This window comes from Martes martes (genome assembly GCF_963455335.1).
Source record: "Martes martes genome assembly, chromosome: 1".
In the NCBI taxonomy this organism is placed as follows: Eukaryota; Metazoa; Chordata; class Mammalia; order Carnivora; family Mustelidae; genus Martes; species Martes martes.
Window position 1 is genome coordinate 104,934,489 of NC_137888.1, and position 15,201 is coordinate 104,949,689.

The 15,201-nt window shown below is 39.9% G+C and overlaps 1 protein-coding gene across 3 annotated transcripts in view; it reads left to right on the forward strand.

Annotated features, from left to right (window-relative positions):
* Positions 1-726: 726 nt before the first annotated feature.
* The window catches only part of KLHL24 (kelch like family member 24), a 41,586-nt gene continuing 27,111 nt past the window's right edge, over positions 727-15,201 (forward strand). The window contains exons 1-3 of one of the 3 annotated variants that reach the window (XM_080796280.1): positions 747-885; positions 5,791-5,920; positions 7,619-7,681. The gene's annotated coding sequence lies outside the window, so the exon portion shown is untranslated. Of the gene's footprint in view, positions 886-5,790; positions 5,921-7,618; positions 7,682-15,201 lie in introns of all 3 variants that reach the window. The other 2 variants (XM_080796281.1, XM_080796282.1) reach the window with 2 other exon arrangements.

Genomic DNA, 15,201 nt, shown 5'->3' on the forward strand with positions numbered 1-15,201 from the left:
ACACATCCCATTATTTAACAAGGGCATGGCTGTATTCATAAAGTATAGAAGAGAGAGAAGTTATAATTCCGGTATCAGAAGCCAAAAACTAGTTAAATGTTTCAAAATCAGGAGGTATATTCATCCTTGAAAAAAAAATATTTGCAGAGACAAAGGAACAAAATGTGCTTTAAGGAATCTATCTACCTTGGAAAATAGGGATTTGCAACAACATTATTACGCTTGCATGTACGTTTAAAATTAAAAGGTAACCTAGGATTTGATATGACCGACATGAACAGATTTGCAGGGAAAGGCGGTTTCCCTGGGCTGTCTAGCGACCGGAGTTCTAGTCCCTTTCACCCCTCAGGCCCTCAAATTTCCCGATTGTGTATCAAGGGGTCAAATAAAAAGATCTCTATGTCCTCGGCCCAATTCTGAGAATTCCTGGTAATGTGCTTTTGCCTTGGGACGTGGCAATAAACATACGACTCAGGTTTCTCACTAAGGCTCCTAACATGGATGTATTTCCTTAACCCGTCTCTAACTAAAGCAAAGTGTTTCCGAATCAGCAACCCCTGGACTGGGTTTCCTCACACTCCGCACAGACACCCGCGCTATAGCTGGAAACCCAAGTGGCCCCGGCGGGCGCCCCCGGAGTGGGAACTACATATCCCAGGGTGCCCCAGGGCGGGGGGCGCCCACTCGGATTGGCCAGGGGTCGGTGACGCTCAGTGTTTTGGCCCCGACGGTCACATGTTTCCTTTGTTGTGAGCTGCTGCAAACACTGGTGGTTGGAGGGAGACGCCGGCGCTGGAGAGAGCGCTGCGCCGCCAGCCGCTAAGGGAACGCAGGGACTGCAGCTGCGGGCCGCTGCTGCTGGCTCTTTCCAGCCTTCGCCGAGAGGTACCCGGGGATGACAGCTCCGGAACTATCCGAGAGGCGAGAAACCGACTAGAACCGGGGGCGGAGGGGCGGCTGAGGTCGCTACCATGGGGGTGTCTGAAGGAGGGAAGCCGGCGTTGGCCGGCGTCTCGGAGCCAGACGTGGGGTCTGAGGAGAGATTGAGGCTGGGACTTGCAGCGTCTCTGTCTGGGGCGCGGGGTCTCCAGGGTACCCTGGGGTGGGGGAGTTCTTCAGTGCCCGCACGATAACGGCAGTCCTGAAGGGAGGGCACCCCCGCCTCCTGGCACTACCGCCCCGGAACCGTGGCGTTGCTGGCGCGGCCCTCCGGGGGCGGGTTGGGAGGAGCATGGCCGCCGGGGCTGGGGGTAGCAGGTGCGGGTCACCCCACTGCCCCAGGGGCAGGGGCAGCTGGTGCACAGGGCTGGGCGGACGGCCCCCACATGTTGCCAATGGGCTTTGAACCAGGCGCTGATCTTTTTTAATCGAAGGAAGCATTAAGAATGCGAAGGTCTCGAGCCAAGCCGTTTCGTTTGGTGGGGGCAGCCATTGGTCCTGTTCGGGAGGGCTGACGGGGTCAAGGTGGGTCTCAGGGCATCGGGCCAGAGAAGCCCCATTAAAGCAGTTGCGAAATGTGCCAGGCACCGTCACCTGACCGTTACCCCCGCCCCCACCCCCCCCCCCCCCGCGAGCCTTTGTTTACCACGGATGGCGGCTGAGCCAGCGCCGGGAACCCGGCCCTAGAGCGACCGTCCCCGGGGAGTCGGGGCGGGCGGGGGCGCAGGCTTTCAGCCGGCAGAGTCTCCGCCTAACCTCCCCACCTTCCTACCAGTCCCGGACGCGGATTCTTAATTTAGTTCCTAATGTTCCCGCCCCCAAGTTCTGGACACTCGAGGCGCAGACGGTTACCACAGCTGGGATTGGGCGCCTGTGGCGGACTGCGGGCGGGACGACGGGGCAAGTTCCGAGTGTTTATTGGCGGGTGTCTAGTCGCTGTGCCCTTAGCTGTTCTCCCCCGCCCCCTTGAAGGTGATCTGGAGGACGCGCGGAAACGCGCGCTCTCGCCTCTGGTGCCGCTGCGGCCCAACTGTAGCTAGTGGCGCGCGTTCCCGCGCGGAAGGACTGGAGTTCTAGGACGAGCCACCCTGTTGTCCCTCGGTGACCGCCGCCGCTCCTCCCCGAGGCTTAGGCAGTTCTGGGACTGCCGCGGACGGCAGCCGCGGCCCGCCCTTCGAAGACCGGAAAGTTAGCCCCCTTTAACTAGTGTCGCTTTATTACCGAGATGGTGGGAAGGAAGTTCTCTTGCGAAATTGCCTTTGCTGGTTCTGTAAACAAGGTTTAAGTAGCGAAATAAGGACTTTAACGCCATATTTCAGGATGCCTCACTCACTCCTGAGGCAATGACTATTCACAATTGAGTTTAGTGGTTAATCACTTGCTTCCAAGCAGCTTTTTAAGAATTACGCTTAGTATTTGCAGCTGTAGCCTTTTAGGTCCACCAGCTGAGTTTGATTTTTATAAGGAGTGTAAAATAGATTTAAAATCTGCCTCGCGTCGTCCAAGATTAAAATTAGAATTCTACTTTTTAAAAAATGTAGCTTAGGGGCGCCTAGGTGGCTCAGTGGGTTAAAGCCTCTGCCTTTGGCTCGGGTCATGATCCCAGCACCCTGGGATCGAGCCCCTCATCCGGCTCCCTGCTCAGCAGCGAGCCTGCTAACCCTCCGTACCACCCCCCCCCCCCCGCCTGCCTCTCTATTTGTGATGTCTGTCTGTCAAATAAATAAATAAAATCTTTAAAAATATTTTTAAAAAATTAAAAAATATAACTTAAGGATATTTTACTAAAAGTCAAAAAGTCTTCTATACCCCAGTTTAGATGAATTGTTTTGTTTTGTTTTGTTTTTAGAGGACTATGGCACGCTCTTAATATATTTACCCCGTGGTAATTCAACATTTGAGTGAATTTCAAATGTATTTTTAAAATTGTAAATTAAGAGGACGTTAGTAAAATCTCCAAGAAAATATGCATTTTGCCTAATTTCATAAGTTAATAGTGTACTTGGGCTTTATGAGATTTTCTTTCCCTGTAAATTTGTAGGAATTCACCCAAGACCTAATGCATATTTGCAGAGGGTAGATGGAGTTACCTGGGTGAAGCAGGAACTGAATATGAACAGATCTCATTTGTTATGCATTCTTAATATATATATATATTTTTTAAGATTTTTTTATTTATTTATTTGACAGATAGAGATCACAAGTAGGCAGAGAGAGAGAGGAGGAAGCAGGCTCCCCGCTGAGCAGAGTCCGATGCGGGGCTCGATCCCAGGACTCTGAGATCATGACCTGAGCTGAAGGCAGAGGCTTCACCCACTGAGCCACCCAGGTGCCCCCCATTCTTAATATATTTTTAATATTCAAGTGGAGATGACTACACCAGAAGGGGAGCTTCTGTGATCCCAAACTGTCTCATCACTTGTGCATTGAGGGCACTTAACATATCTACATAAGTACAAACTGCAAACCTCTAACCTTTTTTTTAAAAATCACTCAGAAGCCTGCTTATCTAGACGAAGCCTGTAACTTTGTCTCAGAACAGGAAAAAGAAGTGAGTTAAGGCTCTTAAGCTCTGATTTAAGCTTTCCTAGCTTTTGTTCAGGTTGCTAAAACCTTAATGCTTAAAAAAAAAAAAAAAAACTTACTTGTTTTTCTGCCATTTCATTAAAACCCAAAAGTCAAGCCTGTGAAAAATAAATACTATTAAATAAATGACAGCAGTTATTTTTGTATATACTTTTTAAAAAACATCTGTACACTCCACCTCTTTAATGACTGGGACTTTTTTTTTTTTTTTAACTTATTTATTTGACAGAGAGAAAGAGACGGGGGGAGCAGGAACACAAGCAGGGGGAGTGGGAGAGGGAGAAGCAGGCTTCTCGCTGAGCAGGGAGCAGGAGGCCTCAGCTGGGCTCAATCCCAGGACCCTGGGATCATGACCTGAGCGGAAGCCAGATGCTTAACGACTGAGCCACCCAGGTTCCCCTGTATATACTTTTACCTAGAAATTTGAGACATCCTTTTTCAATAAATATTTAGGTATGGACTGTATGCTGACAAATGTAAATAAAATAGCCTTATAAGTATATCCATCTAACTAAATGAAAATACGTTTTATATGATCCTAATTGTGTGACTGAAACAAAATGTGGCCATCTGACAACTTGATATTTTAAAACCTTTATTCTTTCTACTATTAAAAACACAATAGCTAAACTTTTAATTGATGAGTTTGTCATTCTGCCTAAATTCATCACCCAAGGGTTTATAACTTTTCAGCATTTGGCAAATCTTAAAGTCTACTAAATTGATGTTTAAAAGTGATTAGGCCTGGGGCACCTGGGTGGCTCAGTTGGTTAAGTGTCCAACTCTTGATTTCAGCTCAGGTCTCAATCTTGGGGTTGTGATTTCAAGCCCCACATTAGACTCCACGCTGGGCTTGGAGCCTACTTTTAAAAAGAGTGATTAGGTTTTACTCTTTACTCAATACTTTCTAAGTTATTTCTGTAAATAATTTCTGTCACCCCTAAGGTAAATAAAAATCACTAACAAAGATACTTTTATACATAGAGAAGTCATCCAAAATACTAGATCTTAAACTTGGTCTGGTCGAGTGGCAGAGCAGAAGGTAGTGTCCTTGCAGATTTAATTTGATTTTAATATGGAACAATGTATTAAATACCATGTTTCTAAAAGAAACATGGTAGCAGGGTAAAACCAAATGACATTAAGTCTACAGGTTAAGTCTAGTGAGAAGCATGAATAGGCTCAATAGGCAGCTTGATAGTAGGTATGATGTTTGATAATTAACATTTTTTTCCTCCTTTGTGGGTTGGGGAATATTAGTACGCAAAAGTTTTAAGGCAAGGGAGAGAAACACTGAATGAAGATATTTGATTTTTTCTATGATTTAAGATCATATTCTTTTTTAGTTACAGAACCATATTGTTAAGTCTGACACATTGTTTAAACACTGCTAAATTTTTCATCATTAGACGCTTATTTTTTTTCTCTCATTAATCAGAATGTATTCACCATTTGAATTCTAGTCAACAAGGGATAACCACTTGTTGCTCTAATCCTAGGGAAAGAAATTTAAGTGTCAGTTGGTTTCTGATGTCTGATGGTAAATATGTTCTTGGTTCAACATTTAAAATGTTGAAAATAACATCTTGTTTATTTACTGTTTCTTAAATTATTTTTTATTTAGCTGTGTAAAATAAACATTTATTTAGCTATGTAAAATAAACTCTTCTTCCTCCCCTCAAAAGAAAAGAACACCTTGAAGACTGGACTTTAAATACTGAATTTGTAAAACTTGGTTCAGTTTTACAAATGCTCTCAAAGTAAAGCTTTAAGTTGAAATTTTAAGAGTGTAAATTTATAGTTTTTAAAAAGTCATTAAATAGAATGGTTCAAATAAATAAATTAGCTTTTGAGAAAATCGGGTGAAAGTATTTGAAATGTATAAAAATGTATAAAATATATAAAAATATATAAAAACTGTGATTTTATGTAGTACCATGTTAAGTATAATTTTCTAGTCATTTTTAAATAATGGACTTACTATGTTGTACTTTCCTGGCTTTCTTTTGCTTATATCTATATAGCTTTATATTAAAAATAAACCTCTTCTTGGTTAGTCTTCTCGTTGCTGTTTTCTGCACTCAAAGTTAAATTTGCAAAAATGTAGTGTAGAGCATAGTATGTGACAGTTCACTATCACTAGTTGTAGGGACCACATTAGTGAAAATGTTGGTTTCCTTTGCTATATGGTATGTATTGTCTTAAAAGCTCCTCCTTAATCCACACAATCTTTAAGACTGATGGTAATTTCTTTATTTTGTATAGGATTCCTGCATTCTGAAGAAAAATTAAGCTTGGTTGCAGTACAGCTACATTCTAGATCAATTCTGGTATTATAACTCCTTTGGGCTTTGTACACTGACCTCCTCTGTCCTTTGCCTTTACCTTTAGGTTGGTAAGTATTTCCTTAAAACTCCACTCAAAATGCCCTAGTGAATTGCCTTGCCCTTTTACTCCTTAAGGTAATAATTCTAGACCAGGTCAGTCTTGAGAAAAATCTATTCCAATCTGTGTTTTCTACTAGCAAAACACTAAAAATGTGAATCTATTTTAGTATCAGTTCTGGAGTAGTTGTTGTTCTTCTCCTTTTTTTGTTTGTTTGTTTGTTTAAATAAACTGTATACCCAGTGTGGGGCTCAAACTCACAACCCAGAGATCGAGTCACATGCTCTGCCTAGCCAGCTAGGCACCCCAGCCCTATAGAGTCTTGAATTGGATCTGAATCCAGTATTTATGATCCCAGTGCCAGACAGAAAAACATTTCTTCAGTTGACTTGGGTGCCTACATTGGCTCAGGATTTTATTGTCCATTGGGAAAAAAGCCACTTACTTAGCTAGGATTAACAATCTCCTAATTTGACCGAGTTGAAATATTCTTTACCAGGGGTACACACAAGTTATACTTACTTCTGGGAGTAAGGAAACGTTCAAAATAACTTTTATTTTACAATTGTAGCATAATCAGGGCATAGAGATGTGTTTGTGTACATATGTAGGGGAAAATGAGTAGTTCATATCTTGGTTTTCATGATCAACTTTTTTTAATTTGCCTTTTTAACACTTTATGAGTTCTGTTTGTAGCTATCTGGGCCAGACACCAGAACCACTTGTGTTTAATTATTATTGCTGTTCTCTGCACAGTTCAGGGTTCTAGTACTTTCTCTTAAGCATTCCTCTCCTTCCCATCCACCAAAAGAAAAAAAAAAGCACTGTGCTGAGTTAGTTGGTTTCCATAGGTACTAAGTTTATAAGGTTTAACAAAGCAGAAGAAATAATATATATTAATGCATTAAAATGCATGTATGATAATGCATTTTTATATTCTAAAATAATTATTTGAGATTCTGTATGGATAATCTAGATAACTAAGGATTAAAAACTAATTTTTTCTTGCGGGGGGGAGGGGGGACGGGAGAGGGTGGTGGGGGGAAATGGACATTGGGGAGGGTATGGGCTATGATGAGTGCTGTGAAATGTGTAAACCTAGCGATTCACAGACCTGTACCCCTGGGGATAAAAATACATTATATGTTTATTAAAATAAAAAAATTTAAAAAAAAACTAATTTTTTCTCGAATTACCAAGACATTTTCTGATTTTCTCAAACTGATTCCATAGTTTTATAATACATATTGACTAAACTGTCAATTTTTGTAGTATTGATAGACAAACTCGGAATTATTTAATGGCCCCAAACTCAGATGAGACCTCAACTACCAGCCACTCTTCAAATAGCCATTGTGGAATAGTCACAGGATATATATTTTGTCATCTCAGTGCCACCAGTTAGCTTGCTGTTGACACAAATCTTTGTTTACTCATCTTTCAAGAAACTTTACTCCAAGATAATATCGTCAAGTAAGGAAGTTGACCAATAAGGAAACTAATTTGTATGTAAAAGAGCATAAAATTATTAATTTGCTTTAAGGAATTGTTATTCAGTAATGATTTCCTATGCAAAAGTAAACTTTTAAACTATGTAGAAGTCAGAAACTGAAGGCTAAAAACTTCTTTAACATATTAGCAAGTAAGGCCAACTATGCTTTAAGTGATTAGTTTCTGATAATATATTGCCGTTCTCCGTTTATTTTAGGTGTGGAAATTAAAACAACACTAATATTTTGACTGGGGATTTGGTCAAACAAATGCTAAAAAGGTATTATTTATATTATATTTACATTTATAATATTTATAAAATACCTAAGGTGTGCCTGGGTGGCACGGTTGGTTGAGTGCCTGACTTTTGATTTTGGCTCAGGTTGTGATCTCAGGGTCCTTAAGATTGAGCCCTGTGTCAGGCTGTGCATTCAGTGAGGAGTCTACTTGGGATTCTCTTTCTCCTCCTCCTTCTACCCCTCCCACTTGTGTGCTCTCTCATTCTCTCTCTCTCAAATAAATCTTAAAAAAAGAAAACACAACTAAACATTGTTATTGGAGAATCCAAACCATTTTCCTTTCTTTAACCAGGGATTACTTAAGCCAGTCAGAGTAATGGGGAACAATTCTATCCTCAAGATCATAAAAGAAAACAGTCCCTCTTCTACATTTTTCTGTAGCCTTAGAGATATTAAGGAAGTTCTCCTCATTTTTCTGAGACATAGGCCAAAAATAATTTTAAATCTACCTAGCAGTCAGGAACTAGGTCTACAACATGCATGAGTTCTGCAGTTGGAAATAAACCCTAGAGTACCTTTAACCAGAAAAATCCTTTCTGTTAAAAATCTTCCTTTCAAGTGAGAGTATTGCTTCAGGAATAAAGCTTCTGAAGAAATAAACAAGGGAAAGATACTAGCTTTTCTAGACAAATCATGCAACTGGCAGTCAGGTGCTGACATGACAGTCTGATCACCCTTGCGTTTGCTACCTTTATCTAGATAAAACTTTGTCATTGTATTTCTTTGGAGCAAACATTTTCCCTCTTACTTTGTTTAGAGATGCTTATTTAGTTGCTTGCTTTTTCCTGAAAGGAATGATGATGCTTTGATATTTGTTAAATTTTTAGAAGAATTCTACCTGTAATTTATGTTTTGTTTGCTTGATTGTATATAAATTCATTTATTATAAATCTTGAACCTATATTAGATACTGTACTCTGAGATGTGGTTAAACTTGTCTTTACATTTTCAACCATTATTAGTTAAAATAAAATACTTTGTGTAAAATGGGAAAACAAAAACTGGTAAATTAAATCTGGAAGCCCAAAAGATACACTTTGAAATACTTCTCCTATTTCTAAGATCTTCTTGTGTGAATTATTTACCCTGTCATCAATAGGAAGAGTTTACATTTCGTGTTGTGGACACTGGTTAATGAGAGAGTTGTCAGAAAGTCTAGCAAAAGTGAGGATGTACAAAAAGCTAGGCCAAAGCTGCTTGGAAGGAAATAGCCCAGATCTGTGAGATAGCCTCTCCGCGTACAAAGCAGTAAACAAGTATCTTGTTGCTGTTGGATACTTTGTAATAGCAGCAGGTGATTTTATAGCTGTTATAATCCAGGATTTTCAGTTTTCCACTGGGCAAAAGCAGTGGAAGACCTCTTGTCAGTCAACAGTCAAGGAACCAGCTACGAGAATAAGAGGCAGAAAATAGCATGAAAAGACAAACCCTTAACTCCTATAAAGGTCTAATCAGCCTTACATTAATACGTAACTTGCTCAATCTATTATCTCCAAATTTATCAGATAGAGATACTAGATAACAAATACCAGACACAGTAAGATTATTGGATACAGAAAGCAGAGTATCTTTTCACTTGTTTTCTTTCTTGTCCCTTTTAGCCAAAAGGGAAATTCTTAGTCCTTACAGTATGTTATTTTGTTTTGCATTTTGTTTGTATTCTGTTGCATTATTTTGCTTCATTTAAACACTGAGAAGGGGCGCTTGGGTGGCTAAGTCAGTTGGGCATCTGACTCTTGATTTTGGCCTGGGTCGTGATCTTGGCTTTGTGGGATTGCACCCTGCTTCTGGCTCTGAGCTCGGCGCAATTCTGCTTAGGATTCTGTCTCTTCCTTTCCCTCTACCCCTCCCTTGGCTCATGAGCTTCTGCCCCTACAAAATAAGTGAATAAATTTAGGGAAAAAAAAAAAACTTCAAATACTGAGAGAACAAAAATGTAGAACAGAAAAGGCATAAAGTTGAAGATTTTTGTTGTCAGTAATGCCAGTAATAATATCACTAGTCAAAAACAATAATTTGTGAATTTCTTTGAATCTAAAATGCAGTAAGAATTTACATAAGCTGATTTGAAGATAAATTTTTATTTGGGAAGCTGTTTTGTGACTGATTCAACCATAATTTGAATTTAGCTTGGTAAAGCATTAAGGTTAAAATAAGCTCTATTCCATATTTTTTTATGTTCATTATAATCGAATGGTTATCACTTGTGATATTACGTGCTTTGAACTTTTTTCAGTTTCAACAACAAAAATTGGCATTCAGGCACAGTAGTGATCTCATCTATGGGAGATAGGTTTCTGTGTATTGAACCATTACTGAGATAACTTCATGTTGAAAGTGTATTTGAGGGGCACTGGGTGGCTCAGTCAGTTAAGTGTCTGCCTTTAGCTCAGGTCATGATCTCAGGGTCCTGGGATCAAGCTCCACATCAGGCTCCCTGCTTTGCGGAGAGTCTGCTTCTCCCTCTCCCACTGCCCCTCCCCTGCTCATGCTCTCTCTGTCTGTCTCTGCTCTCTCTCAAATAAATAAATAAATAAATAAAATCTTTTTAAAAAATGTGTATTTGAGATATGGGCACATGTCTGGGAGCTTGCAATTTAGAAGTGATGATAGGTACTGTAAGTGAATTTTTTTAAAAGATTTTATTTATCCATTTGACAGCGAGAGGGCACAAGCAAGGGGAGCTGCAGGCAGAGGCAGAGGGAGAAGGAGATGCAGGCTCCCCGCTGAGCAGGGAGCCTGATGTGGGCCTTGATCCCAGGACCCTGGGATCATGACCTGAGCCGAAGGCAGACACTTAATGACTAAACCTCTCGAGTGCCCTATAAGTGAATTTTTACATTTTAACCCATGTATATGTGCGTGTATTTGTGGATAGCACACACTTGCATGGGCAGCCATAACCCAAGAAGTTGAGTGACCTACAATAAGGCAAACTTGAACTCTCTAGTCAGGAAAATCTCCAGAGAGATGGGAGGAAACATCTCCCTTTTTTTTAGTTCTTGATAATACATTTAATACATTTATGTTCTTGATAATACGTTTTAAAATATTTTAAACTCATGTAATTTTATTCATTTAGGTATTGAAATGAACAAAAAAAGATTTTTTTAAAAAAGCTTTTCTTTTTAAATTTTATTTATCTGGCAGAGAGAGAGCAGGGAGAGCTGCAGGCAGAGAGAGAAGCAGTCTCCCTGCTGAGCAAGGAGCCTGATGAGGAACTCGATCCCAAGACCCTGGGACCAGGGCCCAAGCCAAAGGCAGACGCTTAACTGACTGAGCCACCCAGCTGTGCCTAAAACGAACAAAAGAAGATTTTTATTCTTAGGCAAATCTGTTACCTAAAACCTCCAAAACATAATTAGATTACAGTTCAGAATCTGGCTTTCTAGGACCATAATGTATGTGTAGACAAATATTTCCTCAAATTTAAGAAAAACTAATTTTACTGACTAAATATCCAGTAATTGACGTTGCTCCAAAAACCAGTTATTCATAAGCATTCTCTTAGGTTTATAGCATTCTCTTAGGTTTATTTTTTTTTCTCTTAGGTTTATTTTTACTTGTGTGTTTATTTAAATAGGCCTTCTACATGAGTTTCCACTGCTATATAACAGTTTCATTATATTATAAACTTTGTTATACATTTAGAAAATAATATATAATATTTGAATACTTAAAATTTTCTGTTTGTTTTCTGAAACTTAGAAGTGAGGGTAAAAATTATCCCTGTCAGTCTTTCCCTTACTTTACAAATAGTTCCTGCCTATTTAGAAAAATCTGTCTTAATCCTGTGTATAAAGTCCTAAGGCGGGGCGCCTGGGTGGCTCAGTGGGTTAAAGCCTCTGCCTTCGGCTCGGGTCATGATCTCAGGGTCCTGGGATCGAGCCCCACATCGGGCTCTCTGCTCAGCAGGGAGCCTGCTTCCTCCTCTCTCTCTGCCTGCCTCTCTGCCTACTTGTGATCTCTATCTGTCAAATAAATAAATAAAAAAAAATCTTTAAAAAAAATAAATAAATAAAAATAAAGTCCTAAGGCTATAAACAACTTTTCTTGTTAATTGTAGTAACAACCTCATAAGATTGTTGGGAGGTTTAAATTAAATCTGTATGAAGAATTTAGACAGTTGGGGCACCTGGGTGGTTCATTGGTTAGGCATCCAACTCTTAGTTTTGGCTGGGGTTGTAATTTCATGGGTGGGAGAATCAAGCCCTGTGTTGGACTCCACACTGAGAGGGGAATCTACCTGAGGATTCTCTCCCTCTGCCCCTCCCTCTTCAAATAAATAAATAAATCTTACTTTTTTTTAAGATTTATTTATTTATTTAAGGGAGAGCAGAGGAGGGGCAGAGGGAGAGGGACAGAATCTCAAGCAGACTGTCTACTGAGAGCCCCTTGTGGTGCTCTGTGACCCTGAGATCATGACCTGAGCCAAAATCAAGAATCAGTTGTTTAACCAACTGAGGCATCCAGGCACCCCAATAAATTAATCTTTAAAAAAGAGAGAGAGGGATGGCTGGGTGGCTCAGTTGGTTAAGTGACTGCCGTCGGCTCAGGTGGTGATCCTGGAGTCCCTAGATGGAGTCCCACATTGGGCTCTCTGTTCAGCACGGAGTCTGCTTCTCCTGACCCTCCCCTTCTTGTGTTCTCTCTCTCTCTCATTCTCTCTCTTTCAAATAAATTATCTTTAAAAAAATAAAAAATAAAAAAGAATTTAGAAAGTGCCAGGCACATAGCAAGCCGTTTTTTAAAAAGATTAGTGTTGTTCTGTTTTTTTAATGTATTTAAGGAAATATAGCCCCCATGGCATCATCAAACCAGTTAATACACAATTAGCACACAGATTTGGCTCTTAATAGTTCCTACAGCCTTACTTGGTAGATTTCCAAGAACTTCCTTAGTTTTAGCCAGAATTCTTAGAGGGAACCAAAATGAACCTCCTTCGGTCATTTTAGGACATTTTAAATCCACATGAACACAATAGGAATGTCTCTATTAGCATACGGCCTCTGAATCCCCACCTGGTGATTGATCCCAAATAAAAATAGTGTTTATTTTACTTGCATCTTTATTCCATTTGACTGATAACATTGCTTGAATTTTTTTCTGACTTTACCTGCAAAATTAGGAGATGAAGAGAGGGATGGAAGAGAAAGGATTTTGTACATGCAAACATTTAGGCGTCCTTCAAATGTTGTTACAACCAGGTACTTTTCCCTACTAATTAGAATAGCCTGGTGTACATCTGCCCAGGGAAAATCCTATCACTGGGGCTTAAGAAAGATTAAGTGCTAATTTATATGAAGAGGTAAAAAATATTTAATAGAACCTTAAGTGGGAACTGTCTATACCAGTGTGGTATCATATTGCCTGTGCTACCTTATTAATCTTTTTGTGAATATGCTTTGTCTCAACTATGTATTAAAAAAAAAAAAAACTCAGCAGCAATATCTAGTAATATCCTCCATCTCTGAAAACCATAGGCTAAACACAGTATCCTGGCAATGGTAGACACACAATAAACATTTGTTGATAATGTTAGAAAATGGAAGTGACAAGGTTAAATATACTCAGTGAAGGAATTGATGAAAGTTGGAAGTATCTAGTGAATATTGTAACTAGGGTATCTGGGTCATTAGAGTGATGAGAAAAGAAGGCAAATGTAAGAACAAATTAGGGGGCGCCAGGGTGGCTCAGTCGGTTAAGTGTCTGCCTTCAACTCTGGTCATGATCCCAGGGTCCTAGGAATGAGCCCCAAATCGGACTTTCTGCTTGGTGGGAAGTCTGCTTGTCCCTCTGCCTCCCCAACTTGTGTGCGCACACTCTCTCTCAAATAAATAAAATCTTGAAAAAAAGAATAAATCAGAATATGAAAGAGAATATAATAGCATGAGTTGCTTCTTGGTTTTGGTATTTCATATTTTCTTATTTCACATAAGGATTTTTAAAATGGGGTACAATTTAATATGTGAGGGTTATACAAAAAACAGGGTGCTTTGTTTTGTTTTTTTTTTTTAATTTATTTTTAGAGAGAGTGTGCATGTATGCACATACATGAGTAGGGGGAGGGGCAGGAAGAGAGAATTGGTCAAGCAGACTCCCTGCTCAGCTTGCCTGGCTCAGTCTCAAGACCCATGAGATCATGACCTGAACTGAAACCGAGAGTCAGTGGCTTAACCAATTGGGCTACCCAGGAGCCCCACAAAACACAGTTCTAAATTTAGTTTGTTAACTCTCAAGTCTCCATTTTATTTGTGGCTTGTGAATGTAGGATGGCATTTCATTTGGGGGTTATCTTTGATCTTCTTAAACCTTCATCAGGCTTAGTTAAGCCTGGATATCTAACTGTTGAAGTATTTCAGAAGGAAGCTGGAACCTTTAGAAGCAATTGTGTGTATGAGATTATGAGAGCATGGGAATAGTTGAGAGTTACTCTGAGTGCTCTTAAGCCAGCTACAGATACCTTTTGGATCACATATTAATTTACGGAGATGTGAAAAGAGAGTGGCAGCGGAAGAACCACATTAAAAATCAAAACTTCAAGAGAATTGATAGCTATACCCATTGCCTCAGTCTGTTGGCTCAGTCAGTTTACCTATTCATCTTCATTTCTGAGAGAAGTTTGGGGATGTTTCTTATTAGTGAAAGGGAGAAGGGCATAGATACATGTGTTTTAAAGATCTCAAAACAAGATACTGCATATTTATAGTGGAAACTGGGTGAAATAGAGGAAACTAGAAGATAAATAAATCACTTAACATTTTGGCGTATGTGCCTCCTTTTTTCTATCCCTAAGATACACTGATAACATAATTTTTTCTATTTTGAGCATATGTTTTATGATCTGCTTTTCACTTATTATCTGATTAATAAGTCCCCCCTCTCATCAAATAGTCTACATAATTTTAAATGGCTGCATAGACTGTCTTCAGTCCTTAAGATGTAGTGTGGTTTAACTCATCTCCTGTTGTAGGGCATTTAGATTGTTATAAGTATTTTCTATTAATGAGCATTGAACATCACTGTAGATAAATCTTTCCACATATTCCTATTTCCTTGGGATAGATTGCTAGAAAGGGACTTGCTGGTCAAACAGTACACATTTTTTAAAAAAAATAATCTCTGTACCCAACATAAGGTTCCAATTTACAACTACAAGATCAAGAGTCACATCCTGTACTGAGCCATCCAGGAGCCCCAGTACCCATTTTTTTTTAAGATTTCATTTATTTACTTGACAAGAGAGAGATCACAAGTAGGCAGAGAGGCAGGCAGAGGGAGAAGGAGAAGCAGGCTCCCTGCCGAGCAGAGAGCCCAATGTGGGGCTCAATCCCAGGACCCTGAGATCATGACCTGAGCCAAAGGCAGAGGCCTAACCACCTAACCCACTGAGCCACCCAGGCGCCCTGCCAGTACACATATTTTTAAAGGCTACTGATATTATACTGAATTCTTCTCTCACAATACTATATTAAGATAATAAACATTTATTAAGATTCTG